Consider the following 27939-nt stretch of genomic DNA (forward strand, 5'->3'; position numbering starts at 1 on the left):
ACATCAGCCCCGGGGCCGAGGCCACCATGGGCAATGTGACTACTGCGGGCACTACGTCGGCTGCTGCACCGGTGATGACAAGCCCTCCATTGCCACGTGCCGATGGCAGCCATGAATTTGCTCCCCCTCCTCGTCCTGCTGGCCATGTGCTGGCCTGCACACGGCACACGGGACAGCTGTGGGTAGGCGGCCCGAGGCTCTGGGAGGGAGCTGGGGCAACCATTATGGGCTTCACTGGAGGGTGCCACGCCACAGCTTCCCGAACCCCATGTGGGAGCCTCAGTTCCCTGCCAGCACCCAGGCTGCTGCCACAACTCACCTACGGGGCTCAAGCAGAAACAGGGGCAGACAGACAGACGCACGCCCCACGGGGCTCCCTGGCCCTGCTGTCCATGCAACGCCGTGTGGGGAGGGAAGAGGCCCGACCTTCAGCCTCAACAGCAGCAAGCCATGGAGCAGGACAGTAAGGAGTTTCTGGTTGCAGAGGGACCTGCGGGCTCCGGCCCATGGCTGCTCGCCACGGCACGTGGCGTGTCGTGGGGGGCAGAGGATCCCTGGGGAATAGGCACCGGGCATCTCTGAACCCTCTCTCCATCTGCCTTCCAGGCACATCACCACATGGTGACGGGGGCCACCCAGCTGGGCCCTGAGGCCCACGTACGCCATATTAAGCGGCTCCCGGTTCACCCACACTATAGAAATATCTAGGAGAGGAACGACAGCGCCTTGCTGGAATCGGACCAGCCTCTCCAGCGCAGCTCCTCCGTACAGCTCGCCTGCGTGCCCGACACCTCGCCGAGAGTGTCAGAGCTGACAACCTGCTATGTCAGTGGTTGGGGTTCCACGACCGCAAGATGTGAGTTCCCAAAAAGCGCTCGTGTCCTAAGCACAAGCTTGGCACGCTGGAGAGATGGGTTCGGCTTCTTGAGAGCAGTGGCGAAAGCCAGGGTCAGGCTGCGGGGACGTCTGCCGATAGAGTTGTCCCCAAAGCAGGGCAGAAGGGAGACACAGGTACGATGCCTTCAAGATGCAAAGCCAAGCCCCGTGGAAGGGGTTCACCCAGAGAGAGGAGGAGAACTGCAGCGAGCTGCACCAGCTACGCTCTGCTGTGGGTCTTTCCAATTCAATCTAGGGCAGCGTGGGCTCTTCAGAGGGTCACCACCTCCCCCCTTCCAACCGAGAGATGAGCAGCACACAAACCCCATGGCGTCACCAGCAGAAGGCGAAACCTTCCACGCTTGCAAAGTTTCACCTTTTGCCACAGGCTCTGCTTTCCCTGAGGGGAAAAAAAAGAGCAGAGCTGCTGATCGCTGAGAAGGAGAGCCTTAAGGTCAAGCTTTTCTTACCTCCACTTCTTGCATGACCTCGTCTGTGAAACCTCCTGAATTCTGTTTGTAAGCAACTGCCAGTTTGATAGCATCACTGAAGAGCTGAGAAGGAGAACGCTTGTCACCCAGAGAAAGGGCCACTGGGCTCCTGTAACGTACGGAAACTGTTCCCACACCCCGAGAAAAATAAAACCCTCTGCAACTACCTGGAGCTCCCAAGAGCTCCCAAGTAGCCAGAGATGTACCGGCCCGTTTTCTGCTCTCTGTGCCTACCGCAGTCTCCGTGTCCTTGGACAGTAGAGGGGTCTCATGGATGCTGAGCCAAATAGCTACGTTTTACCTTCACTGCATTGGTGCCATCCACAGCAGACGCAAACTAAAAGGGCAAACTGAACTTCCAGGCAAAGCTGAACCTTTTCTGGGTCCAATTCATATCTATTGGGGAGCAAAAAAAGGGAGAAGTGGTCAGTGAGACGTCACTGTAGGCAGAATGCCAACCTATGCAGGAGCGGTGGAACAGATGGAGACCAGAGCCCCGATGTAGCCTTTTTAACCCAAACTCCCCCCGACCTTCTGCCACGTTACCTGTAGCCTTGTGAGGCAAGCAGCACGCTCACAGCCTGCAAATGACTCAACTCTCATATATTTTTACTTAACAGGCGGTTAGGTCCGGCCACCCCAACCTCAGTAGGCCAGAGGCTTTATTTCAGTTTTGGAACAAATCTACTGGATATTTACATATCTACCTGGCTGCGCTCCTGGGCAACGGCCTCATCATCACTGCTGTAACCTGCGACCACCATCTCCACACCCCCATGTACTTCTTCCTCCTCAACCTCTCTGTTCTTGACCTGGGCTCCATCTCCACCACTGTCCCCAAATCCATGGCCAATTCCCTCTGGGACACCAGGGCCATTCCATACTTGGGATGTGCTGCCCAGCTCTTTCTGTTTGCCTTCTTGGTAGGAGCAGAGTATTCTCTTCTCACCATCATGGCCTACAACCGCTCTGTTGCCATCTGCCCCTGCACTACAGGACCCTCCTGGGCAGCAGAGCTTGTGTCCACATGGCAGCAGCTGTCTGGGGCAGTGGGTTTCTCCATGCTGTGCTGCACACTGCCAATACATTTTCCCTCCCCCTCTGCCAAGGATATGTCCTGGACCAGTTCTTCTGTGAAATCCCCCACATCCTCAAGCTCTCCTGCTCAGATGCCTACCTCAGGGAAGCAGGACTTCTTGTGGTTAGTGTCTGTGTGGGCTTTGGGTGTTTTGTTTTCATTGTGGTGTCCTATGTGCAGATCTTCCAGGCCGTGCTGAGGATCCCCTCTGAGCAGGGACGGCTCAAAGCCTTTTCCACGTGCCTCCCTCACCTGGCCGTGGTCTCCCTGTTTATCAGCACTGCCATGTTTGCCTACCTGAAGCCCCCCTCCATCTCCTCCCCATCCCTGGATCTGGTGATGGCAGTGCTGTACCCAGTTGTGCCCCCTGCAATGAACCCCCTCATCTACAGCATGAGGAACAAGGAAATAAAAAATGTCCTGTGGAAACGGGCCCAATAAATGCTGTTTCACTGACAATAACCTGCCTCCCCACCTCTGCATGTTTCCCAGAGTTTATCTTAGGCCACAAGTCTGCTTTTTACTCTTGTGATAATTCTACTTAGAGATAGTTTTCTGGGTTTAGACTGCTTCTGTGGAGGTTTGATCCTCTTGTGCCTGACCTCTGCACAACAGTGTGTCAGATATGGCCTGTCAGAGAGCAGCTCTTCAATAAAAGTGGATCTCTTGTGTTCAGACCTGTCGAGGACTAACCAGAATTGTCTCGACATTGCTGTTCTACCGCCATCTTCTGGGTCCGACATCCAGCCCCCGACAAAACCACCACAGCCCATGCAGAGACCAGGATACGAAAAGCGGGACCATGGACTGCACGCACGCCTGCGCAGAGACCAGGGCGCTAAAGGCAGAGGACAGGATGCGGAAGGCGGGGCCATGGACTGCACGCACGCCTGCGCAGAGACCAGGGCACGAAAAGCAGAAGCGCAAACTGCATGTACGCAGACCTGCTCTGCGCATGGGCATGGCCCTATAAAAGGACCGCGTGCGCCTTTTGAGGTCCTCTCTTTTTCTCTTCTCGTCCTTCCCCGTGCACCTCCTTGGAAGCTGCTCCTGTGGACACAGAGGCTGGACCGACCGGACCTTTGATCGACGGGACAACGCCAGACTCGGAGTGGCGGTAGCTAGTTCCCCTACGTGGCTCTTTTCTCACCCGCCTGAGCACGCTCTTTCTATTTTTCTCTCTTTTCCTCTCTCTCTCTTTTTTCTTCTTTTTCTTCCCCCCCCGCCGCCCCATCTCCCTACCCGGTCCTCACCCCTTCGTTCGCCAAAATAAAGTCAAAAGGTTGTACGGCATTTGACCTCGTTTGCGTCTTAATCTCGTCCTTGGGATCGTATCGAAACCTCTCCCAACATTGGATCGGGACATTTGAATTGGCATCACGGACAGGATCCCTTGAGACGAGAGTGTCATACAACCTTACAGTGTGCTGAGCGAGTGTGTGTGAACGAGACGTACAAATAAGTACGAAGCGAGTGTGGAGTTCCGATCCGCGGTTCTGCTCTCCCGCGAGGGAAGCAGCCGGAGACGAACGAAGCGCAAGGAAGGAGTGGGTGTTGAGACCCTTGCACTGAAACGCGCGTAGCAGTTTGTGATTTGAGCTCCTGAGGGCGTATAGGGGAGACTTGAATTTTATGGTGTGACCCCCTCAGGATGATATCCCCTTTGTAGGCTCTGCTCTGTCTCACACTAGTTTATGGTCTGGCCTCCTGGGGGAGTATAGGGGAAGTTTGGATTGCACGGTGTGACCCCCTCAGGACGATATCCCCTTTGTAGGCTCGTCTTTGTCTTGTAGTAGTGTGCGGACTGGCCTCCTGGGAGCGTATAGGGAAAACTTGGTTTTTCTAAGGTTTGACCCTCCCGGGACGTACTCCCCTTTGTAGGATATGGCCACCCAAAAGGCAGGCGATTTTTGTGAAGAGACAGAGAAATTATATGGGTTTTTAGACACATACCGCTCTCGCCCCTCACCCCCGGGACGAGATTGGGCACGGGACCACTGGTTCCAACTGCAAAGTGTTATGGACTGAATAGCGGTTTTGCATAAAGAAGCTAGAGCGAAGAAGGGAAAAGGGAAGGCTATTGTTTGTGCTGTGTTAGGAGCGTGTCTGGCAGCGGCGGTGGAGGACAAGAAATGAGCGCCCTGCCAATCGGAGGCTGTGGCCGCTTTGTTGCAAGCAGCGATAGCGCCGCTGCGAGAGCAACTACTAGAGACCAAACGGGCGCTAGAGGAGGAGAAGCGCCAAAATAGGATTTTGAAGGAGGAGCTGAGGGTTCAGCTCCTGAGGGAGGCAGACACCCTCGCTGAGGCGGAGGTAATGTTGGAGGAGAAAGGGGTACGCCAAATCTACACCCCGAAAGACTTAAAGCAATTAAGGGAGACTGTGGATAACCCCCCCCCATATGTGCCCGCTGGTAAAAACGGAATATATATATGAGGACGATAGCGACAACCGTCCCCAAGTTGTAACCAAAGAAATCCCTTTTACTGCCACCGAACTGGCTAAACTCCGAAAGGATTTTGCTAGGACGGCAAGGGAGTCCGAAACCGAATATGTGTGGAGGATATCCCTGTTGGGGGGGGACGGGATCATGCTATCGGAAAAAGAAGCAGAGGGGTATTGGGGCCCCGGCGTCTTCCTCACCACGGGCGATCGCCGGGCCCCATGGTCTCTGACCCAGAGGGCAGCATATTGGGCGGGGGGGCTGAACCCATTAGAAAGGGGGGATCCCCTAGCTATAACGGGTTCGGTTGAGCAACTGCTAGAAAACGTACAAAAGGCAGCATGCCTGCAAATGATGTACGACCGGGAACTTAAACCAAATTTAAGCTCTCCGACGTTGTTACCGGTAGACCCCGAGCGGCTGACACCGCTAATAAGAGGACTCCCCGATTCGTTAAAACCTATTGGGATCCAATAACAGGGGAGAATCCAAAATGTGCCTCACGAAGAGCGAATTGCAGCTGCCCTGGAGGGAACAGTAACACCAGAACAGCGGCAGCGGGGGAGGAAGGTGTGGACCTGGGGGGAGATAGCTCAGGAACTGATAAACTATGGGAGGAAATATGGGCCAGTAGGCAGAACTTACCACAAGGTGGAAACTAGGGCCGTGCGGGCAGCGGAGCCGGCAAATAAACCACTGGCTTTTTCGGGGACAAGCCCCGACCCAACAAAAAGGGAAAAACCCCTGCTCCGACAAGAATTGTGGCAGAAGGGACTGCAAAAGGGTGTGCCCCGAGACCTAATGGATGGGCTCCCCACCAAAAAATTAGAGCTCCTGGTGCGGAGGTGGTCCGGGCAAGGACCCTCTCCCAAACCAAACGCGCCCTCCGTGCTGGCACTGGATAAGAAGGAGGGGTTCAAGGGGGATGAAAGGGTGGCAGGAAACTAAGACCTCCGCCCCCTCAGGGTGAGGGGGGAGGCGGGGGGTGGATGTTTATTAGACAACTCACCTGCAACAATAAAGGGGACCTCCTCATTACCGTCGCAGTAGGGCCGAGAAAGAGGCCCATGACCTTTTTAATTGATACGGGGGCCCAAATTACAGCAATAAAACAAAGCGAGGCAGAACGGTGTGGCATCTCAACTCCTTCTAAGCGCCTGATAGTATTAAACGCCCTAGGGAAAACCCAATCTGTGCCCATGACCCCGGTAATCTTATGGCTACCAGGAGATGAGAGTCCAGTGAACACCATGGCGGCCATAGGACCCTTTCAAATGAACCTCTTGGGCATAGACGTTTTAAAGGGCAGACAGTGGCGCGACACCCAGGGAAATTCGTGCTCTTTCGGCGTCCCGCAGATCAGGAGGTTGGCCGAAGCCCCCGGCGTGGGGGTGCGCCTGTTGCAAGCGGCGCCTGCCCTCCCCCCTTCCAAACTGACAAACGTGAAACCCTACCCGCTACCGATAGGAGCAAGAGATGGAATCGCGCCAGTGCTGGAGGACTTAAAGGGGAGGGGGATTATAGTTCCCATCCACTCCCCCTTTAACTCCCCGGTATGGCCTGTCCGAAAACCAAACGGCAAGTGGAGGTTGACAGTAGATTACCGGAGGCTGAATGCCAACACAGGCCCGTTAACAGCTGCCGTACCGAACATTGCCGAGCTTATAGCCGCCATTCAAGAGCAATCACACCCTATTATGGCGACTATTGACGTTAAAGACATGTTCTTTATGGTCCCCCTGCAGCCGCAGGACCAGGACCGCTTTGCTTTTACCTGGGCGGGGCAACAGTACACCTTTACAGGGCTCCCTCAGGGATACAAGCACTCCCCCACCTTAGCCCACCACGCTCTAGCACAGGAGCTGGAAGCAATTCCCATAAGGGCGGGGGTGAAAGTTTACCAATATATAGATGATGTACTCATAGGGGGGAATCAGGTGGAAGAGGTTGGGGAAGTCCAGAAGGACATCATCACCCATCTAGAGAGCATAGGATTGACAATCCCACCTGAGAAAATACAAACCCCTTCAAGTGAGGTGAAATTTTTAGGAATTTGGTGGAAGGGAGGGATGACATGTATCCCACCAGACACCCTTTCCTCCCTCGACCAAATTAAGATACCAGAATTGAAAAAAGACTTACAGCATGCGTTAGGGCTCCTTGTGTTCTGGAGAAAGCATATCCCCGATTTCTCAATTATCGCGAGACCCCTATATGATTTGCTACGGAAAAGGGCGCAATGGGAGTGGACCCCGGTCCACGATGAGGCGCTACGGCTGTTGGTGTTCGAGGCAAATGCATACCAAGCCCTGGGGCCTATCCACCCGACAGACCCGGTGCAGATCGAGTGGGGGTTTGCCGCAACCGGGCTGTCGATTCATTTGTGGCAACGGGGGCCAGCAGGGCCCATCCGGCCCATTGGCTTTTATTCTCGGAGTTTAAAGGATGCAGAAAAACGGTACACCACGTGGGAAAAGGGGCTGTTTGTAGTCAGCCTGGCTTTACGAGAAGCAGAGCGCGCCATTCGCCAGCAACCAATAGTGCTCAGAGGTCCTTTCAAAGTGATTAAACCAGTTTTAACTGGGACACCTCCCCCTGACGGGGTGGCACAAAGAGCTTCGGTGCGGAAATGGTACGCGCAAATAGAACATTATTGTGGTATTTTTGAAGTTTCTGAGGGCGCTGCCAAAAATTTAGTTATCCAAGAGGGAGCGGCCCCAGACTGGGAAGGTGACGTGCCCCCTTCTGCTGTGCAGGTAGCCCCCCCATTTTCAGAACAATTACAGAACGCTTGGTTCACTGATGCCTCTGCTAAACGAGAGGGCAGAACTTGGAAATACCGTGCTGTCGCCCTACAGATAAGGACCGACCAAAAAATAATTACCGAAGGAGAAGGCAGCGCTCAAGTAGGGGAATTAGTGGCCGTATGGAGTGTCTTTCAACATGAAGCCCAATCTGCCTCTCCAATCTATATCTACACTGACTCCTTTGCTGTCTTTAAGGGGTGTACAGAGTGGCTTCCCTTTTGGGAACAAAATGGGTGGGAGGTTAACAGAATACCTGTATGGCAAAAGGAAAAGTGGCAAGATATTTTAACCATTGCCAGACAGGGGAACTTTGCGGTAGGATGGGTAGCCTCCCATCAGACGGGAGAAGATCTGTCTGGTCATTGGAACAATAGGGCTGATGAGCTGGCCCGCCTCGCCCCCTTGCAAAGTGATCCAGTAGCGGAGGATTGGGAGTGACTCCTGGAATGGTTGCACCTTAAGAGAGGGCACTCTGGAGCCCAAGACCTCTACCGAGAGGCTCAGGCCAGAGGCCTGAGGCGGTCTATGTGGGAGAAAGCAAGTGCCAATGGACACTTACGAACAAGTTGGTAAATGCAGATAGGGGTATCTCCATATGGGCATGGCTTGATAGTGCCGGACGCAGTCGAGGGTTCAAAGGGTACTGGGCAAATAAAAATGAAACGTTAGTTTTCCAACAATCTAGGGACCACGCTTACAAGCAAACCTGTGAATGGAAAAGCAGCTTCGGGGCCTGGTATTGCACCGGCCGGATGAATAATAACCCAACCGTCTTTTTTAGCCCTGTGGGCAATGATAAAACAATGTACTTCCAGTTCCCCGAGGATGCAGCGGGACCATTCGCCAACGGGGCCACAGCTAAAAGGGGCCATTATTGGATTTGTGGACATACTGCCTATAAACGACTGCCAGCGCATTGGTCAGGGGTCTGTTATGTGGGAATTATCCGGCCTTTATTCTTCCTTCTTCCACAAACGGGTGGCTCTCAACTGGGGATAAGATTGTACGATAATCTGGAAGATGGAAAGATTGCCCGCCGCAAGCGAGCTGTTGAGGTGAACATAGGTGGAACACAAAAATGGGGGGAAAATGAGTGGCCTCCTGAAAGAATAATCCAACATTACGGGCCTGCCACCTGGAACCCCAGTGAACCGATATCAGGGGCAAGGGAACCAATCTATAATTTGAACCGTATAATCCGATTACAAGCGGTTTTAGAAATTGTTACCAATAAAACCTCCAATGCTATAGATCTTTTAACTCAACAGTCTCAACAAATGCGCACGGCAATCCTTCAACACCGTATGGTTTTAGATTATTTACTGGCTGAAGAAGGAGGGGTATGTGGGAAATTAAATGTCTCTAACTGTTGTTTAGAAATAGACGATGTAGGCGAAGTAGTCCTCCAATTATCCAAAGACAGCAGAAAAACAGCCCACGTCCCCGTCCAGACCTGGAATGGTTGGAATGGTAATTTATGGTCCTGGCTGCCGGGGGCGCCCTGGGTGAAGCAGTTGCTGTTATATTTGCTATGTGCGTTTGCCACTTTAATGTTTTTACCCTGTATAATACCCTGTTTTGTTCAGCTAATACGACATGTGGTATCTAATATGCAGTTCGTACCTACCACCTCACCCGAGGGCATAGAACAAATCCGTGCCGTTCACCGGGTAGAACCCACCACAATAGCCATTGTTTAGACCTCAAAAAAAAAAAAAAAAAAAAAAATTGCATATTCCTACCCATGTCATACTCACCAGTTCTTCTGTACTTCTTATAATGGTGAACTACCTCGCGCAATGGATTTCTCAGGGTGGTTCTATAAAGTTGAACATTGTTAAACTTAGAAAGATTAAGGAAAAAGAATGTTTACATAGGACAACGTTCCTGTTTGTTTGCAGTTGAACACTCTCTTACCATGTCCCCTGTCACCTTTCTCCTCTACACCTCCCCTTTTTCTCTGCTTCTGTCTCCACCTCTGCTCTGTTCTCTCTCTCTCTCTCTCTCTCCCTCCCCACGTCTCCTACCACTGTGAAGACTGCAATGTCGAGCCACGGGGTGGTGTCGAGGACTGTTATGGAACCAGAATTGTCTCGACATTGCTGTTCTACCGCCATCTTCTGGGTCTGACATCCAGCCCCCGACAAAACCACCACAGCCCATGCAGAGACCAGGACACAAAAGGCGGGACCATGGACTGCACGCACGCCTGCGCAGACACCAGGGCGCTAAAGGCAGAGGCCAGGACGCGGAAGGCGGGGCCATGGACTGCACGCACGCCTGCGCAGAGACCAGGGCGCGAAAAGCAGAAGCGCAAACTGCATGTACGCAGACCTGCTCTGCGCATGGGCATGGCCCTATAAAAAGACCGCGTGCGCCTTTTGAGGTCCTCTCTTTCTCTTCTCGTCCTTCCCCGCGCACCTCCTTGGAAGCTGCTCCTGCAGACACAGAGACTGGACCGACTGGACCTTTGATCGACGGGACAACGCCGGACTTGGAGTGGCGGTAGCTAGTTCCCCTACGTGGCTCTTTTCTCACCCGCCTGAGCACGCTCTTTCTATTTTTCTCTCTTTTCCTCTCTCTCTCTTTTTTCTTCTTTTTCTTCCCCCCCCGCCGCCCCATCTCCCTACCCGGTCCTCACCCCTTCGTTCGCCAAAATAAAGTCAAAAGGTTGTACGGCATTTGACCTCGTTTGCGTCTTAATCTCGTCCTTGGGATCGTATCGAAACCTCTCCCGACTTTGGATCGGGACACAAATCTTTCATTTCTTTTGGCCAAGCCCTTCTTTCCTCCCCCAAAGCTCCCATCTGCCTTGTCCCAGCTTCCCCTGACCTCCCCAAATCTTTCAGCTTATTGGGGGCTGTATTGTAATGGCTTTGAAGAACTCCAGGCACCTGTGTCCCCACTGCTGGCCAGTCAGAAGGGACCTCACAGCCAGCATCCAAGCACACTGGTTCTTCAGCTGCCCCAGGGCAGTTGCACCCTCTGTGTGGATAACTGAATCCAACTGTGAATGCAGATTTTAGGAAAAAACTTGAAACTTCTGCAGAAAAGAACCCAATGTAATAGCTGGAAAAGACTTCCTCTCCAGCATTGCTAGGATTTTTATGAATTTTCATTCATTTTTTCATAATTCTTTTATTAATAGTGCCAAGGGTACATACTGGCAAGCTAATTATGCTCTCTTGTGCTACGTGAATGGTTTTGTGAAGCCACTTATCACAGTACATTTTCTTACCACTAGTTCAAATGGAGAAACATTGCTCAGAAGATCTACTGTATTTATATTGGCATATTTTCCCTCTCTGCTTCTGCCTCTCTGTCTTTTCTCCTTCCTCTGCCTATCCTGTCTAAAAAGAGCTCTCCATGGGGAAAATTCACTGAATCATCAAATAACTCAGGTTAGAAGAGACCTGAATGTCGTCTTGTCCAACTCTCCTGCTCAAGGCAGGGTGAACTTAGTGCTGGTCACTGAGAGACACCGATAATGACTGGCTGCAAGGAGGACTCTGTACCACTGATGGCATCTGAGCCCGATCGTCCAGCCAATCTCCCGCCCACCTCATCGTCTGCTTCTTCAGTCCAGATATCACCAATCTGGCTCTAAGGGAGACCATGTTAAGGCCTTGCTAAAGTCCACGTACGCAATCTCTCTGAGGGCTCTGGCCTTTACAAGGTGTTTGAGAGAGGTCTCACAAGGAAACCAGCCAGCCCTGCCAGCACCTCACTGCCCGTTCCCACACCAAACCCCTCCATCTCTCACAGTTCCAGGAGAGGGCCCAGGACACGGCACGCCTCTGTCCAGGTTTTCTGGGCCTGTTTAGAAGAGAACCAGAAGCTGTTTCTTCCAGCAGGCCAACAACTCTGATGAGCTCTCTGTGCAGCTCACAGCTTTCCTGAGTGTTTTTCTCAGTGTCTCCCTCCCTCAACCTTTCTGCTCCTCAGGCTGTAGATGAGGGAATTGAGCAGGGGCCCGAGGATGGTGTGGAAAAGGGGCTTTGTCAAACTATCTCAGGGCTGCAGTTCTGGGCATCGCACAGACGAGGATGAGGATGCTGTCGAAAACAGTGGCATGAGTGAGGTGAGAGGAGCAGGTGGAGAAGGCTTTTGGCCTGCCCACGCTGGGCAGGACAGCTGCCCCAGGGTGGCAGCTCTGAGGCACACACAGGATGACCGTGTGAAGAGGAAGGGGAGGACTGGATCTCAAAAGCAGGTTATGAAAGCAAAGGACAGGAGTGTCATGGTGTCACTGCAGGAGAGCTCCAGTGAAATCCCAGAAGTAGTGCAGTACCTTGGGACCACAGGTCTGTATCTGGGACAAGAATGAAGTGATTACTGTAGATGACAGAAATCTCCCTAGCCAAGGTGCAGCCGCCTCCTCAAAACAGACCTTGCACTCCGTGAGTCTTGCAGAGAGAAGCAGGTGGCACACAGCCCAGCACTGAGCATAGGATGTGGCCACCTGTCGTGGTTTAATCCCAACGAGCAACTCAGCAGCACACAGCCACTCCCTCACTGCCCCCGGCGGGATGGGGGAGAGAACCGGAGTGCATCGCAGCAGTGATAGTGTCTCTCTGGCCTCCTGTTGCCACTCCCAGAGCTGGACGCAGGGCTCCAGGTGGGGTCTCACGAGAGCATAGTAGAGGGGAGAATCACTTCCCTCAACCTGCTGGATGTCATTTTTTTTGGCAGCCCAGGATATGGTTGGCTTTCTGGGCTGCAAGCACACATTGCCGGCCCATGTCCAAGTTTCTACCCACCACTATCCCCAAGCATTTCTCTGCAGGGCTGCTCTCAATCCATTCATCTCCCAGTCTTTACTGAGAGGGGGGATTGCCCCGACCCAGATGCAGGACCTTGCACTTGGCTTTGTTGAACTTCATGAGGTTTGCACAGACCTACAACTCAGCCTGTCAAGGTCCCTCGGGATGTCGTCCCTCCCCTCAAGCGAATCAACCGCCCCACTCAGCTTGGTGTCATCTGCAAACTTGCTGAGGGTGCACTCAATCCCACTGACTATGGCATTGATGAAGATATTAAACAGTACTGGTCCCAGTACGGACCCTTGAGGGACACCACTCGATACTGGTTTCCACTCAGACATGGATCCATTGCCTGTAACTCTTTGGATGCACCCATCCAGCCAGTTCCTTATCCATCTAAGAGTGCATTTCTCAAATCTGTATCTCTCCAACTTAGCACCAGCAAGAACGTTGTGGGGGACCATATCAGAGGACTTACAGAAGGCTAGACAGGTGACATCTGTAGCTCTTCCGTTGTCCATTAGTGCAGTTACTCCATGTAAGGCCACTAGAGTAGTCAGGCACAAGTTGGCCTTTGTGAAGCCATGTTGGCTTTCTCTAATCACCTCCCTCTCTTCAATATGTTTTGACATGTCTTCCAGGAATATCTCCTCCGTGATCTCACCTCTGTACAACACAAACATGGACTTCTGACCTAGTCATTTGGTGAGCCAGTGTGGAGGGATAAACAACCTGTACGAGGTGGGGTGACAGTCCAGTGCTGGAAAGGGTGATTGTTATTGGGTGTCTGTGACGGTTGCCTTGGGGCAGCTTCCCTGGGGTGTCCAGCGACCACGGGCTCAGCCCAGAGCCTGCTCTGCTGGTCCTTCCTGTCTCCCCCAGGAGGCCTGGCTGTGCGAGGACACTGCCACGTGCTCCCACACTGAATACTCCAACAGTTTAGCTGTGTTTTCCTCTTGAGGGCACTTTCCTGGGCTTGCTCTTGAGAGAAAAGATAGAAGACCTTAGCTTTCAGGCACTGCCATCAGGAGATCCCCTTGTATGATGGAAACTCTGTTCTGGAGGCCAGCTCTGTCACAGAAGTGCCCATTGCCTGTCCCTGCCTGCAGTCACAGGGCTGCCACGCAAAAGGACTCTGACCAAGCTGCCAGAGCAATCCTTCCTTACACCAAGAGAGGGGCTCAGAAAGAGAGTGCAGAATTTAAAAGAGAGCAGCTCTGGAAAGACCAAGCGCTGGTGCTGCCTGGCCGTGCTGCTGTGCCGAGACTCTTTCCCCCTCCACCTCCGCACACAGGCACTGCCGTGCAGCTCCAGAGAAAGTCTCAGGAAAAGGAAAGTCTCAGATACAAAGTCGCTGCAAGGTCCTTTATTTTTTTAAATGCACAGAGAACATGGCTCTCCTTTCAAGCCTCTGAGTAACACTGGAAAGGCAGATAGTGAATTAGACATGGTATGAATAATGACAGTTCTTTGTGCACAACATTATCACAAGTAAAACCGAGCAAAAAGACAGCCACCATGACCACCGAACCTCCAGAAGACAGGCTGACCCTGTAATGAGATACATTATAAGTAATATGCATTTAGAAAATGGACACTTTATTGCTTCAGAAAAAACATTCAGTTATCAGTTTCCACACTGCACCCTTGAGCTCCTGGTTCCTCAAGCTGTAGATGAGGGTGTTCACTGCTGGAGGCACCACCGAGTACAGCACTGCCACCACCAGGTCCAGGGATGGGGAGGAGATGGCGGGGGGCTTCAGGTAGGCAAACATGCCAATGCCGAGAAACAGGGAGACCACGGCCAGGTGAGGGAGGCACGTGGAAAAGGCTTTGTGGCGTCCCTGCTGTGAGGGGATCCTCAGCACAGCCCTCAAGATCTGCACATAGGACAGCACAATGAAAACAAAACACACAAAAGCTAACAAAGAACTTAAAATAAGAAGCCCAACTTCCCTGAGGTACGTGTCTGAGCAGGAGAGCTTGAGGATCTGGAGGATTTCACAGAAGAACTGGTCCACAGCATTGCCTTGGCAGAGGGGGAGTGAAAATGTATTGGCTGTGTGCAGTCCAGCATTGAGAAACCCACTGCCCCAGGCAGCTGCTGCCATGTGGACACAAGCTTTGCTGCCCAGGAGGGTCCCATAGTGCAAGGGTTTGCAGATGGCAGCATAGTGGTCATAGGCCATGACAGTGAGAAGGCAATACTGTGCTGAAATAAAAAATGCAAACAGAAAGACTTGGACAGCACATCCTGCGTAGGAGATGGCCCTGGTGTCCCAAAGGGAATTGGCGATGGCTTTGGGGACAGTGGTAGAGATGCAGCCCAGGTCGAGAACAGAGAGGTTGAGGAGGAAGAAGTACATGGGGGTGTGGAGGTGGTGGTCGCAGGCTACGGTGGTGATGATGAGGCCGTTGCCCAGGAGGGCAGCCAGGTAGATGGCCAGGAAGAGCCAGAAGTGCAAGAGCTGCAGCTTCCGTGTGTCTGTGAATGCCAGGAGGAGGAACTGGGTGATGGAGCTGCTGTTGCACATCTCCTTCCTCTGGGCATGGGACACTGTCCAAGGAAGAAAATGGAGTGGGAAGTTAGGATAGACTTCTCTGAGCAAAATCAAAGCGATATTCCCTGGACCTTCTCCCTGACACACGCACCCACCCTCTTCCTTTTTGAAGAACTTCCTTCAGCTCCGTGCTTGGAGCTCTGATTGACATGTGCTGAGTGTGCCATGAGGAGCAGGGGCTCTTCCCACTGGCTGCCGAGGAGTCAGCCCTGCTCTGCAGGAAACAGTTCATGAGAACGGTGCGTCCAGGGTCCAGTGCTGGTGTTGGACTTTGTCAGATGAAACTGCTCCCACCCCAGAAGGGCCTGTCAGCTTCTGCACTCCTGCTAAGGAACGGGGATGGCAGAAGGCAGTTGGAGAGGTTAGTTTTACAGCTTCCCTCCATCTCCCCTGGGGAGTGTGTTTGGATGTCAGAAAGCCTCAGCATTTCTGCTGCCCTTAGGGAGAACACAGGGAGTCCTGCAAGGCAAGAGGGTTGCCTGTGGCTTAGTGCAGAGGGAGGAGAGCCGGTCTGTTTCTTCATCTAGTTCCCAGCTGCCCTGGGCTTGCATCTTTCTGAGGTGGAGGGCGATCACACTCCCACGTTACCCTGAAAAGCCACCAAACACTGCTGAGAGCAGAGGGATCCAGTACAGACCACTAAATGTCTCCATTTCTCAATTTCTCAGCACCCCACTTTGAGCCTAGGGCACACATGGCTCATTTCACAAACCCAACAGTATTTTCACTGTTGTAGCATCTCTGCACTTCTCCATAGGGCCTTCAGATAACTTAAAGTGCTATAGGGCAGGTTTGCATCCTGGAAGGCAGCTCACAGCTTGGAAGGACACCCCAAGGAGATAGCCAGCTGTGCTAATGATGGCATCAGGTTAAGGGAGGGTCAGCTCATTCCTTAGCCTCACAGACTGCACTGCCCAGAGCATCACAGGTTAGAGGAAAGCTGGGACACCTCATTGCCATAAACACACCCGAATCGGAGGACCCACAAGATCAGTGCCTGACTCTGCAGCTGAAACTCCCATTCCCAGAGAGCCTGACAGCAACACCAAGAGCAGCTGAGGGAGGCAAGGAGAGAGACAGGGGGCACTCAGGAAAGCCTTTCGCTTACCCAGCGCTGCGCACCACCTCCCGGACGGTGACAGTGCAGGGCAGCCACCCTCAGCCCCTGGTCAGCGGGAAAGGGGCACATGGCAGGAGAGATGCACTTTGTCTCTCCTGCTGGCAGATGGACGAGGAGGTGACCAACACCCTAGACCCCACGTGCTGGCTGGGGGCTTTGCTAGGCAGAACAGGAGACAAGAGGGGTGTTGCTCAGGGAAGGCATCGTCACTGCAGGGGTGGCCGGGAGGTGCCCATATCTCCCCTGCAACAGGGTTTCCCTTAGCATTTCCCTCCCTCCCTGCCCTTGTCTCCACTGCCTGGAGCTGTCCCAACTGGGAGCTGTTTCTCTGGCCCCGCGTCTCTTCCCTGCCAGTGCTTACAGACCCCAGCCCAGCCCCTGTGCAGAGCGCTGCACTGCACTGCTCTGCTCTGTGTGTGCAGGTGTTAAAGACCAGGTCACGCAAACCCTGATGAACCTGGAAAGGTGATGCTGGTGTTATCTGTGGGCTGGTGGGGGTGAAGGCACTTGCTGAAGTTCCCAGTAAACCTCAGTGTGATGGCTTAGGAGTCTCAGCCCTTTCTCTAATGCACACAACTGTGTTTCCATTCCCACCAAGCCGAGCCAGAGAAAAGTGGAAGCACAAATTGAGGAAAGCGCAGACTGAAGCAGGAAAGCCCTGCCCTGAACGGACTCATGAAAAGTGCCCTCGGAAATGACCTGGGCACAAGCTCAATCTGTGAGCTGCACTCTCCCATGCAGCACCCTCCCAGCATCATGAAGTCCCTGCACTGCCCTGCCAGCACTCCCTCCTTCCAGCCACAGCTTCTTCTCGTAGAGCTGTGGGGGTCTCCTTGGGAGGGCTGAGTGCTGACCCTGGCAGGTGACAGAGTCCCTGCCCCAGCACTCAGCCCCCTGGGGTGCAGGGACCCTGCTCGGAAGGACAGCCCTGGGCACCCCTGGCTGCATACCCATTTTTACATCCCTGCAGCCATCCCTTGGGAGAAGGCAGCTGTCATGTCCTGTCCCTCTGATGGTGCAGCAGGGAGTCCCTGACCTGGAGCATGTCCTCCTCTACATTACAGAAACTGTGAAAGTCCTCCTGAAAGATCCCATAGGCTGTGGGACGTGAATGTTTCTGGAAGTTCCTCCACGAACACCAGCTACATTTTCCTGCATCCAGGGACTTACCATGTAGAGGGATGTGAAGATCTCTCCCACGCCGTGAGCTCTCAGCTCAAAGCCTTCCCACTCCAGGCTGCCTTTAACCTCTCTCTGCCTGGCTTCTCTCCCCTCGCTGCCCGCAGGCAGTGCCCTCAGCCCTGCTGCCCTTTGCAGAGGAGCTGCTCCTGGGCAGAGCTGTCTCTCTGCAGGGCTGCCCACTTGCCAGCAGCTCCCTCCATCCCAGGAGCCCAGCCCAGCTCAGCAGCAGAGGCCCAGCCCAAGGCACCACTTTCTCTGCCCCTCTGGGCTCCCTCTAGGTGTCCCTGGGGCTCCAGGGGAACCTGCTGGGAAACAGGCTGAAGGCATCACTCATGTTGCCTCCCTCAACTTCTCCCCTGCAGTGTCATTACTCCTATTAGAAAAATAGTTGGGCATAAGAATCACTTTTTTTGTCCCATCCTTAGACAGGACACCCAGGAAGGTGACAGGGAAGGATCTAATTTCTCCAAGCTGCGAGGATGTGTTCTGTTGAGTGAATTTATGCGTTTCATCCTGGGTCCTTAGACCTGGGGCTAGAAAGACATGCAGCTCTCTTTTGCCCATGCCATATCTCTGCTTTTGCACACACGGGGTCTTGGACACTTGGTACCAGGGTTTCTTTATAGCAAATATGAGCTGGCCTGGTTCCACAGCTGTGTTGCTTCAGTCCAAATGTGTGCCAGTGCCCTCAGCCAGGGGCACAGACGGGATGAGTGGGAGCCGTTAATGTCAGAGACAGAGCTGTGATACTGATGGAATAAACTGCCAAGGTGTGGTGGCAGAGCTCAGGACAGCTGGTCTTCAAGGACAGCATCCTCCAAGCTCAGCAAGGGTCCAGATGGAAACTCAGTCTAAACTTGAGTTGCAATTGAAGGGCACCACGATGAATTTTACTGCTTCAGGAACAGTTAAAGAAGAAACAAAGATCCTGTGTGGCCAGTGCTGAATTTAGGAAGAGCAGGTGTAGATAGATGTGAGACTCTCTGTGTCCTCTTTGCCTCAGTCTTCCCCAGCAAGGTCTCCCAGGCCTTTGTGCCTTGAGGCAGGACTCCGGAGGAGAACAGCCAGCGGTGGATGGGGATCAAGTCAGGGATCACTTGAGCAAACCATCTTTTACCAGTGCATGGGACTGGAGCAGTGGCATCGCAGGGAGCTGAGTGAGCAGGCCAATGTCACAGCGAGGCCACTCTCCAGCATCTTTGAAAGGAGACGCTGGGGACTCCCTGATGACAGGCAGCACCCACACATTGCATGCACCTTTCAAAAACTCCCAAATGATAAGCAAGGGAATGAAAGGCTGTGCCCCAGAGCATGTCCACTCGAATCCCATTTCTGGGTGTCTGAAAGAGAAGGGGACAGGGTTTACCCAGGAGAGCTTGTTCCTGGCCATCCTCATTGCTTTCTGTGATGAAAGGACAGGATTGCTGGATGCGGGGAGAGCAGAGATGCTCTTTTACCTGGAAGTCATCAAGGTTTTCAGCATCATCCCTCCAGAAATTTCTTGTATCCATGTTAGGACAGTATGGGCTGCATGGGTGGATAAGTTGTTGAGGAAAAACCAGCTGGAGAACAGTTGGGCTTGGAGGAGCGTGGTACATGCGTGGTGCTCTGCCTGGATGCATCTAGCTAGTAGGGTCCTGCAGGGGTCTAGCTTGCAACCTGCCCTGTTTCACATCTTTTGAGTGACCTGGAGGATTGGAAAGAGTACTTTTTGATAACATTTGTAGAAGACATCCCAATGAGGAGAGCCGGGCAGGGCTGGAGGGCAGGGCTGCCATCCCAAAGGATATATAAACCTCATGATATCCAGTAAAGTTTAAACCAAATCCCGCTCCTGAAGTGGATGTAGGCCTTGAAATGTCCTAGGACAGGGACTGGCTAGGCAGGTAGCAGCTCCACAGGAATGGGTCTGCTGGTCTTTGGGTTCCATTAAACAAAAGATGAGCCATCAGCAAAGATGGCCAACACCATCCTGGGCTGTGTGAGCAGGAGCACAGCCAGGGCAAGTGATTCTCTCCCTCTGATCAGCACTTGTGGCACCACATCCAGAATACTTGCCCAGGTTTTAGTTCCCTGCAATGCCAGAGGGACATTGGAGAGCTGGAGGGCCACAAAAGTTCAGTGGAGGGCTACAGATGTGGCCAAGGTTGGAGCACTGGTCCTGTCAGAAGAGTCTGAGGGAGCTGGGCTTGTTCACCCTGGAGAATGGAGGGCTTTGCGGGGAGGATGGAAGAGACTTGCATTGCCTACGGTGAGGTTCCCAAGAAGACACCGTGGTGCAAGGCAGGAGCACAGGAGGCAATGAGCTGGAACACGAGGGGGTCAGGCTCAATATAGGGAGAAACTTTTGCAAGTTGAGGACAGCCAGACATGGAAGCCATTTCCCAGAGCGTGTGCACTCTCCATCCCTGGAAGTTTCTCACACTCATCTGGATAAAACCATGAGCAACCTGGTGTGATCCTGCTTTGAGGAGGATGTTTTCTACAGATATCTAGCCAGGTCCCTTCCAGCCTGAATGACACTCTCATTCCTCACCCTTCACGTCCTCAACACTACGGAAAGCCCTCAGGTTCCCTCTGACTGTGGAAATAATTCACATCAGGTACAAGGCAGCAGCACAGGCACCCCAAACAGTCCCAGTGCCATCCCTGGCCTCATCTTTAATTTACTGCTTCCCTTCTTCCCCCTCTCAAATTCTTCACTGTTCTCATTCTCACACCTTCCAAAAAGGCCAGCCTGCTCTGGCTGGCTGGGTTGGAGTTCATTGTCTTCATAGCAGCCCGTAGGGCTCCATGTTTCGGATTTGTGACCAAAACTCTTTTAGCTATTGCTGAACAGTGCTTAAACAACATGAAGGCCTTCTCTGTTTCTCACGCTGCCCTTCTAAGAACTGGGTTGGGGTTTTGGCTAGAAGTTGGGAGGGGAAACAGCCAGGACAGCTGACTCCAACTGACCAAAGGGATGTCCCACACCGTATGACATCATGCTCAGCAATAAAAGCTGGGGAAAGAAGGAGGAAGACGTTTGGAGTTTTGGCATTTCTCTTCCCAGGTAATTGTTACTCATGATGGAGCCCTGCTTTCCTGGAAATGACTAAACACCTGCCTGCCGATGGGAAGGAGCGAATGTATTCCTGATTTTGCTTTGCTTGTGGGCACAGCTTTTGCTTTACCTGTTCAAGTCTCCTCATCTTGACCCATGAGTTCTTCCTCACTTTGCCATTCCAATTCTCTCCCCATCCCTCAGGAGACGAGAGTGAGTGAGTGACTGGCTGGGGGCTTAGTGGCCACATTACAGACTTATTTCTGTTTTCATTAAAAGCAGTAACAGTACCATGCTCTAAAATTTCCTCTTCTTCTTCATGATGATAAATTTAATTCCTTTCATTTTATTTTTGTCATTCATTCTGAATTCACAAGGTCGCTCTAACTTAAGAGTATGTAGATTCTGGCATGAAGTGTTTAGAACACTGCTTTTTCTCTCATAGCTAACACTTTCTTACCATTTCATGGTAATACCTGTCAGACAATGTTGCCCTTAATTCATTTTTGCTGTCTGTCTTTCATCCTTCTTTCAAGTGTGTGTGTGTGTGTGAGGAGTTCATTGTTTTACCAAAAAATGTCAAGGGGCAGATCCCAAACTGGTGAAATGGAGAAAGCAAGGCAAATTTTTCTGTGGTGGACACTGACACAACACCGTTATCTTCATTTTGGATACCTGAAGGCCTAACCCTTGCACAGAGTGCCTGGAAGGTCTGAAGTCCCTCCATCTGCCCTGTATGTCAGCATCGAAGGTGAAATTGCTCCAGTCAGAGGTGCTGTTTGGATTCCCCTCACAGCCTAAACCACCACATGGGTCAGGGGATATTCCAGGACTTCTCAAGGGGCATCATATTCCTCTGGACCAAAAAGTGGAATCTCAGGGATCAGGGCATACCAATACTTGTGTTCAGGGACCTGGTCAACTGACCCATCTCCATTTCTGTAACGGTGCTTGAGTTTACTCAAGGAACCCTTGGGTCAATCCCCATCCACTGCTGGTTCTTGTCCTCCAATGGCGGAGAACACAGGGGGCATCCCCTCAACACAGCAAGCATCCCCCATACTCATCCTCTCTGCCAGTCTCTCCAGCAGAGCCTGTTTTCCTCCATTGCAGAACCCCACGTGAGCAAGCTGTCCCACCACATCTCATTTCATCCCAAACCATCACAGTTGTGTGACAAGCCACGGGGCTCCAGCTCCTCCTGCCTGCGATCCACCTCCTCCTGGCTGTGCATGGTTTGGCCGCAGCAGCTCAGCTGTGGCACCAGGGTGGAGCGCAGACTTCTCACAGGGAAACCTGAGCAGTGATCCTGACCAGAAGACCACGGTACAGCCAGCTGGGCTGCGCTGCACGTACAGCCTGGCCTTCACGCCTGTGCTGTGCTGCACAGATCCCTTGGCCGCAGGACAACCTCAGCAGCTCGTTGTCCCAAGGGGCCTGCAGGCAGCTCCCACTCAGGACCAGCCCTTCTGCCTCCTGCGTGGCCTTGTCTGTACCTAACAGTGCAGCAAGGAGTTCTCATGAGAACGTCCTTTCTCTTTGACTGTAGAGATGAGGAAAAGAGGTGGTTTCTTGTAAACAAAGCAAAGAGCAGCTTGAATGACCAAACCAGGAGACTGTCTTCTATGGGTGGGTCTGCATGGCATGCTGTGTGGGGGTCAGAGGCCTGTAGTTTGCTCAAGTAACCCCTGCCTTGATCCTCATCCACTGCTGGTTGCTCTCCTCCAGAGTTCTGCCTCAAAGTGGAAAGGTCTCGAGACCTTGCTTTGTGGCAACTGAGGCAAAGAGTGCGTAGAGTATCTCAGCCTACCTACACCTACTCTTACTACATTTAGCAGTGGTCCCACAGTATTTCTGATTCTTCTGTAGCTGTTCCTGAAGTAGAAACAGCTCATCTTGGTGCCCTTGCATGCCCTTTTCAGTTTCAGTTGAGTTTTGGTAGGACCCGTTGCTGTGCTTGGGGGATACTTTCTTTGAAGACAAGGTGTATCCAGGCACACGGTGCAAATGGTTCGTCTGTTCCTTGGCTGTATCATCGTGGGTGTGAGTAAAGACCCCAGTGTGATGTGCTTTGTGTTCAGGCAATGCCTGGAGCTCTTGGGAAGAGAAGGGACAGACCCTGCCTCTCTGATGGCATCTGATGACTGATGCCTCTGACTGATGGTATCAGTCAATGGCACACAGGCACCAAATCGCACTGCTTGCAATGCCTTCTGGGGTGTCTGTCACACACTCACGCTGAATGGGAATTGCTTTCCTGTTGGTCATAGAATCATCACAGAATCACAGAATTGTTTGGGTTGGAAGGGACCTTAAAGATGATCTGGTTCCAACCCCCCTGCCATGGGCAGGGACACCTTCCACTAGACCAGGTTGCTCAAAGCCCCATCCAAGCTGTCCTTGAACATTTCCAGGGAGGAGACATCCACAACTTCCCTGGGCAACCTCTTTCCGTGCCTCATCACCCTCATAGAGAAGAATTTCTTCCTTGAATCTAATCTAAACGTACCCTCTTTCACTTTAAAGCCATTACACCTTGTCCTAGCACTACAATGCCCTTATAAAAAGTCCCTCTCCAGCTTTCTTACAGGCCCCCTTCAGGTACTGGAAGGCTGCTAGAAGCTGCCCCCAGAGCCTTCTCTTCTCCAGGCTGAACAACCCCAACTCTCTCAGCCTGTCTTCATAGGAGAGCTGCTCCAGCCCTCTGATCACCTTCATGGCCCTCCTCTGGACTCACTCCAACAGCTCCATGTCCATCTTCTATTGGGGACTCCAGACCAGAATGCAGTACTCGAGGCGGGGCCTCACAAGAGTGGAGTAGAGGGGCAGAATCACCTCCCTCGCCCTGCTGGTCATGCTTCTTTTGATGCAGCCCAAGATATGTTTGGCCTTCTGGGCTGCGAGAGCACATTGCCGGGTCATGTTGAGTGTCTGATTAACCAAAATCCGCAAGTCCTTCTCCTCAGGGCTGCTCTCAATCCATTCTCGGCACAGCCTGTATTTCTGCTTGGGATTGCCCCGAACCATGTACAGGACCTTGCACTTGGCCTTGTTGAACTTCATGAGGTTCGCATGGGCTCAACTCACCAGCCTGTCAAGGTCCCTCTGGATGGCATCCCTTCCCACCAGCGTGTCAACCGCACCACACAGCTTGGTGTCGTCAGCAAACTTGCTGAGGGTGCACCCAATCCCACTGTCCAAGTCACTGACAAAGATGTTAAACAGCGCTAGTCCCAAGACTGACCCCTGAGGAACACCACTCATCACTGGTCCTGTGCTGTCTCTGCAAGCCTTGGCATCTCATGTAGTTCTGTGGGCCTGGATTTAAACATTACATTGAGTAGACACCCGGATCTCTGTAAGGCAATGTGGTGATGAACATGTGGCCACTGCCAGTAGAGTGAGTGGAGACCTGGTAAATACAGCTGATGGAGAAGAGAAAGAGGGAGCCTGAGCTCTCCCTGTGGCACATGGCTCCAGTGGTTCAGATGAATAACTCTCAAGGCTGCCCTGAACATAATGAGTGGGGGCAGGTTCACTTGCCCTCATTTGGGTGTCAGCTGTCATTTCAGTTGGCCAAAGATAATTCCCAGCAGCCTCTAAGAGGATTCCCCCAGATGTTGGCCTGTCTCTACGAACGGCTCCATTAGAGCTTGCAGCTGCCTCCACAGATCTTTGACCACTCCTGACACCTTCAATGTCACCAGGCGTTGTGTCTGAACAGCCCAGTCCTGCCCTCCATCTCCATTAACAGGCATGGGAACTGAGACAAGGTGCTCACATGCGGGTGCCTATTCTGTGCCCACTTGAACACCTGATGCAAGAGGAATCTCACCTCCTGTTGGCTTGTGTTGTGCGTGGGAGGGAGCTAAGTCCCCTTCTAGCCCCAGGACTGCAAACCCACAAATGAGATGTGTCTATTGACTCATCTGCATCCCTTCCCTCAGCAGGGGTAACGCAGATCCCTCCTTGTCACTGCCTGCTTGTCCTGTCTCATGATGGGACAAGGTAAGCTGTCTCTCCTGCCCAAATCTTTTCCTGATAGGAGAAATGACAGTGCTGGGAATAATTGTGTCTCCCCAGCTGAGAGAGGGAAAAGAAGTGTTTTCATTCAGCCTGTTTCCCAGCAGGTTCCCCTGAAGCCCCAGGGACCCCTGGAGGGAGCCCAGAGGGGCAGAGAAAGTGGTGCCTTGGGCTGGGCCTCTGCTGCTGAGCTGGGCTGGGCTCCTGGGATGGAGGGAGCTGCTGGCAAGTGGGCAGCCCTGCAGAGAGACAGCTCTGCCCAGGAGCAGCTCCTCTGCAAAGGGCAGCAGGGCTGAGGGCACTGCCTGCAAGTGCTGAGAGGAGAGGAGTGAGGCAGAGAGACTGTAAGGCAGTGTGGAGTGGGAGGATGGTGAGAGCTCACCGCATGGGAGAGATCTTCACAGCCCTCTACATGGTAAGTCCCTGGTTGCAGGACAATGTAACTGGTGTTCCTGGAGGGATATCCAAAGGCTGCTACATCCCACAGCCTATGGGATTTTCAGGAGGACTCTCACAGTTTCTCTAATGTAGAGGAGGAGGAGATGCTGCAGAGGAGGACTTCCCTGCTGCACCATCAGAAGGAAAAGGCAATACAGCTGCCTTCTTCTGGGCTTTTGAAGGTCGGTGTGCACCTGTGGGTGCCCAGGGCTGTCCGTCAGAGCAGGGTCCCTGCACCACAGGGGGCTGTGCACCAGGGCAGGGACTCTGCCGTCTGACCGGGTCAGCACTCAGCCCACCCAGGGAGCACCCTTCAAAGCTGCGGGGAGAACCTGTGGGTGGAAGCAGGGCAGGATCCCTCCGCTGCCCAGAGGGTGCAGCGTGGGTCAGGGCTGCTCAGACTTCTACATCACCAGGAGGATATTTGCAGAGGGTCATTCTAAAGGGGGATGTCAAGGTAGGGGATTGCCTGAAAGGGAAGAAATCCCTGCTTTGGGCTTTTCCATTCCTGGTTGGCTGGGTGCGCAGTGCGAGATGGGAATTTATTTCTCTGCTCTGGAGTAGGCAATGAGACACCAAATCTCGTCAGGACCTCTCTGAGCTGCTCCTTAGCCCCTGCACACACAGAGATGCCCCTGGGCAGTGCCCCTGCTGCCACGAGGTGCCTGCAGGGCAGAGCTGAGCACACAGCAGGTGGGATGGCCTCTGTGAGCATGGAGAGGGAGGAGATGTGGGGACAGAGAAAGAAGTCATGGCCAAGAAGAGCTCCAGGCAGCAGAGACATGGGCAGGAAGGAAGAGAGACCCGCTCCCAGAAGTGGTGTGGGAGTGGGCATTCAGGCATCTCCCTGCCATCCCCTGCAGTGCAGGTGCTTTCCCTGGAGCAACCCCCTGGTCTTCTCACTCACACAGCAGAGCCTCTGCCCTTAATGTCTTGGAGACTTGGCCATGGGTTGCCTTCCCATCAGCCTGACCACCAAAGAGAGTTAAAACTCAAGGGTCTCTCTCTGTCTCCCTCTCCTGCCTCCCTTGGCAGGGCTCCTTTGGCTTGTTCTCCTCTTCTCCCTGCCGCCCTTCTTCTTACTGGTACACTCACTGCTGTGGGGGGGGTGGGGGTGAGGATTCAAGTGCAGCTCAGACACCAACACTGCGTGTGCTGTCATGCACATATGGCCATGGAGGAAAAGCATCCAGCTCGCACCCTGTTCACCTGTGGGGCTCTGGGGAATGCAGTGTGTGCGGCTGGCAGGGATCTCACCCTCCCTTCAGGACATAACAAATTCAGGAGAGTTGACTCTGTCCTTGGGAGGTCCTGCTGGGCTGCAGGCTGCCCTCCCATAGGGCACAGCTCTCCCAGGGCATCTCTGTGTTATGCAGGAGCCCCGTGGAGAAGACACCTCGGTGCTAAGGCCATTGAGATGCTGCTGGGTGGCTGCATGTGGGCAGCTGTCATGAGCCCTCTGTGTCCCTGGTTGGGAGGGCAGAGCTGAGATCCTCCTCAGGTACGATGAGATGGGGTGAGGGGTTTGGACAATTGCACTGGGAAACTGCATTCCTCTGCTCCCAGCAGTGGCCTCTTTCTTTTGGGGGGAACACGCGAGTGCGATAGTCCTCCAGGTGGAAGAGCTGCCAGCACAGGGCAGCTGAGAGCAGGGCTGATGGACAGAGTGGCTGTCCTCACTCTGCACTAAGGGACAGTCCCTGTGCCCAATCTCAGCACCCACAAGGTTTCCCTTGCAGTGCAGCAGAAATGCCAGGCATTGCTGCATTCAAACCACTCCTCAGCTGTGCTGGGGCAACTAGAGCAGAAGGCACAACCCAAACTCCCCACAGCTCTGCTCTGCAGTCAGGTGAACTGGGAGTGACAATGCTGAAAAGCTCTTAGATATCAGGATTGGATGTAATCTGAGATCACCCCGAGTTCCTATTTACCTGTTGCTGTAGGGCAGGACTGAGTCCTGCAGAGCCCCCAGCAGAGCCTCCTGCTCCCTGGGGCACCCTCAGCCAGCACCAACCAGAGCTCACCAAAGCTTTTCCTGAAAAGTGAAAGGCTCTTTGAGGGGATCCTATAAGAAATTGAATAGATTTTTCTGAAAGCAGTCTGCCCTAACTTTTCACTTCTTTTACCTCCTTGAACAGATCTCCATGCCCAGAGGGATAAAATGTCCAACAGCAGCTCCATCTTCCTTCTCCTGGCATTCGCAGACACACGGGAGCTGCAGCTCTTGCACTTCTGGCTCTTCCTGGCCATCTACCTGGTTGCCCTCCTGGGCAACGGCCTCATCATCACCGCTGTAGCCTGTGACCACCGCCTCCACACCCCCATGTACTTCTTCCTCCTCAACCTCTCTGTTATTGACCTGGGCTGCATCTCCACTACTGTCCCCAAGTCTATGCGGAATTTTCTGTGGCGCACCAGGGCCATCTCCTACGCAGGATGTGCTGCCCAGCTCTTTCTGTTTGTCTTTTTTATTTCAGCAGAGTATTGTCTCCTCACCATCATGGCCTATGACCGCTACGTTGCCATCTGCAAACCCCTGCACTACGGGACCCTCCTGGGCAGCAGAGCTTGTGTCCACATGGCAGCAGCTGCCTGGGGCAATGGGTTCCTCAATGCTCTCCTGCACACAGCCAATACATTTTCACTGCTGCTCTGCAATGGAAATGCTGTGGACCAGTTCTTCTGTGAAATCCCCCAGATCCTCAAGCTCTCCTGCTCACACTCCTACCTCAGGGAGGTTGGGCTTATTATGTTTAGTCTCTTTGTGGACTTTGGGTGTTTTATTTTCATTGTGCTGTCCTATGTGCAGATCTTGAGGGCTGTGCTGAGGATTCCCTCACAGCAGGGACGCCACAAAGCCTTTTCCACGTGCATCCCTCACATGGCTGTCGTCTCCCTGTTTTTGATCACTGTCATGTTTGCCTACCTGAAGCCCCCCTCCATCTCCTCCCCGTCCCTGGACCTGGTGGTGGCAGTGCTGTACTCGGTGGTTCCTCCAGCAGTGAACCCCCTCATCTACAGCATGAGGAACAAGGAAATAAAAAATGTCCTATGGAAACGGGCCCAATAAATCATGTTTCACTGACAATAACCTGCCTCCCCACCTCTGCATGT

At 53.1% G+C, this 27939-nt stretch overlaps 1 pseudogene across 1 annotated transcript; it reads left to right on the forward strand.

The window, feature by feature from the left end:
* The first annotated feature begins 26 nt into the window (after nt 1-26).
* On the forward strand, nt 27-27895 carry LOC309603488 (olfactory receptor 14A16-like; annotated as a pseudogene). Its single transcript has 4 exons — nt 27-182; nt 607-657; nt 1988-2258; nt 27261-27895. The product of its transcript is annotated as an olfactory receptor 14A16-like (transcript).
* Nucleotides 27896-27939: the final 44 nt, after the last annotated feature.

Source organism: Platalea leucorodia (assembly GCF_965183815.1).
Source record: "Platalea leucorodia genome assembly, contig: HAP1_HAP1_SCAFFOLD_112, whole genome shotgun sequence".
In the NCBI taxonomy this organism is placed as follows: domain Eukaryota; kingdom Metazoa; phylum Chordata; class Aves; order Pelecaniformes; family Threskiornithidae; genus Platalea; species Platalea leucorodia.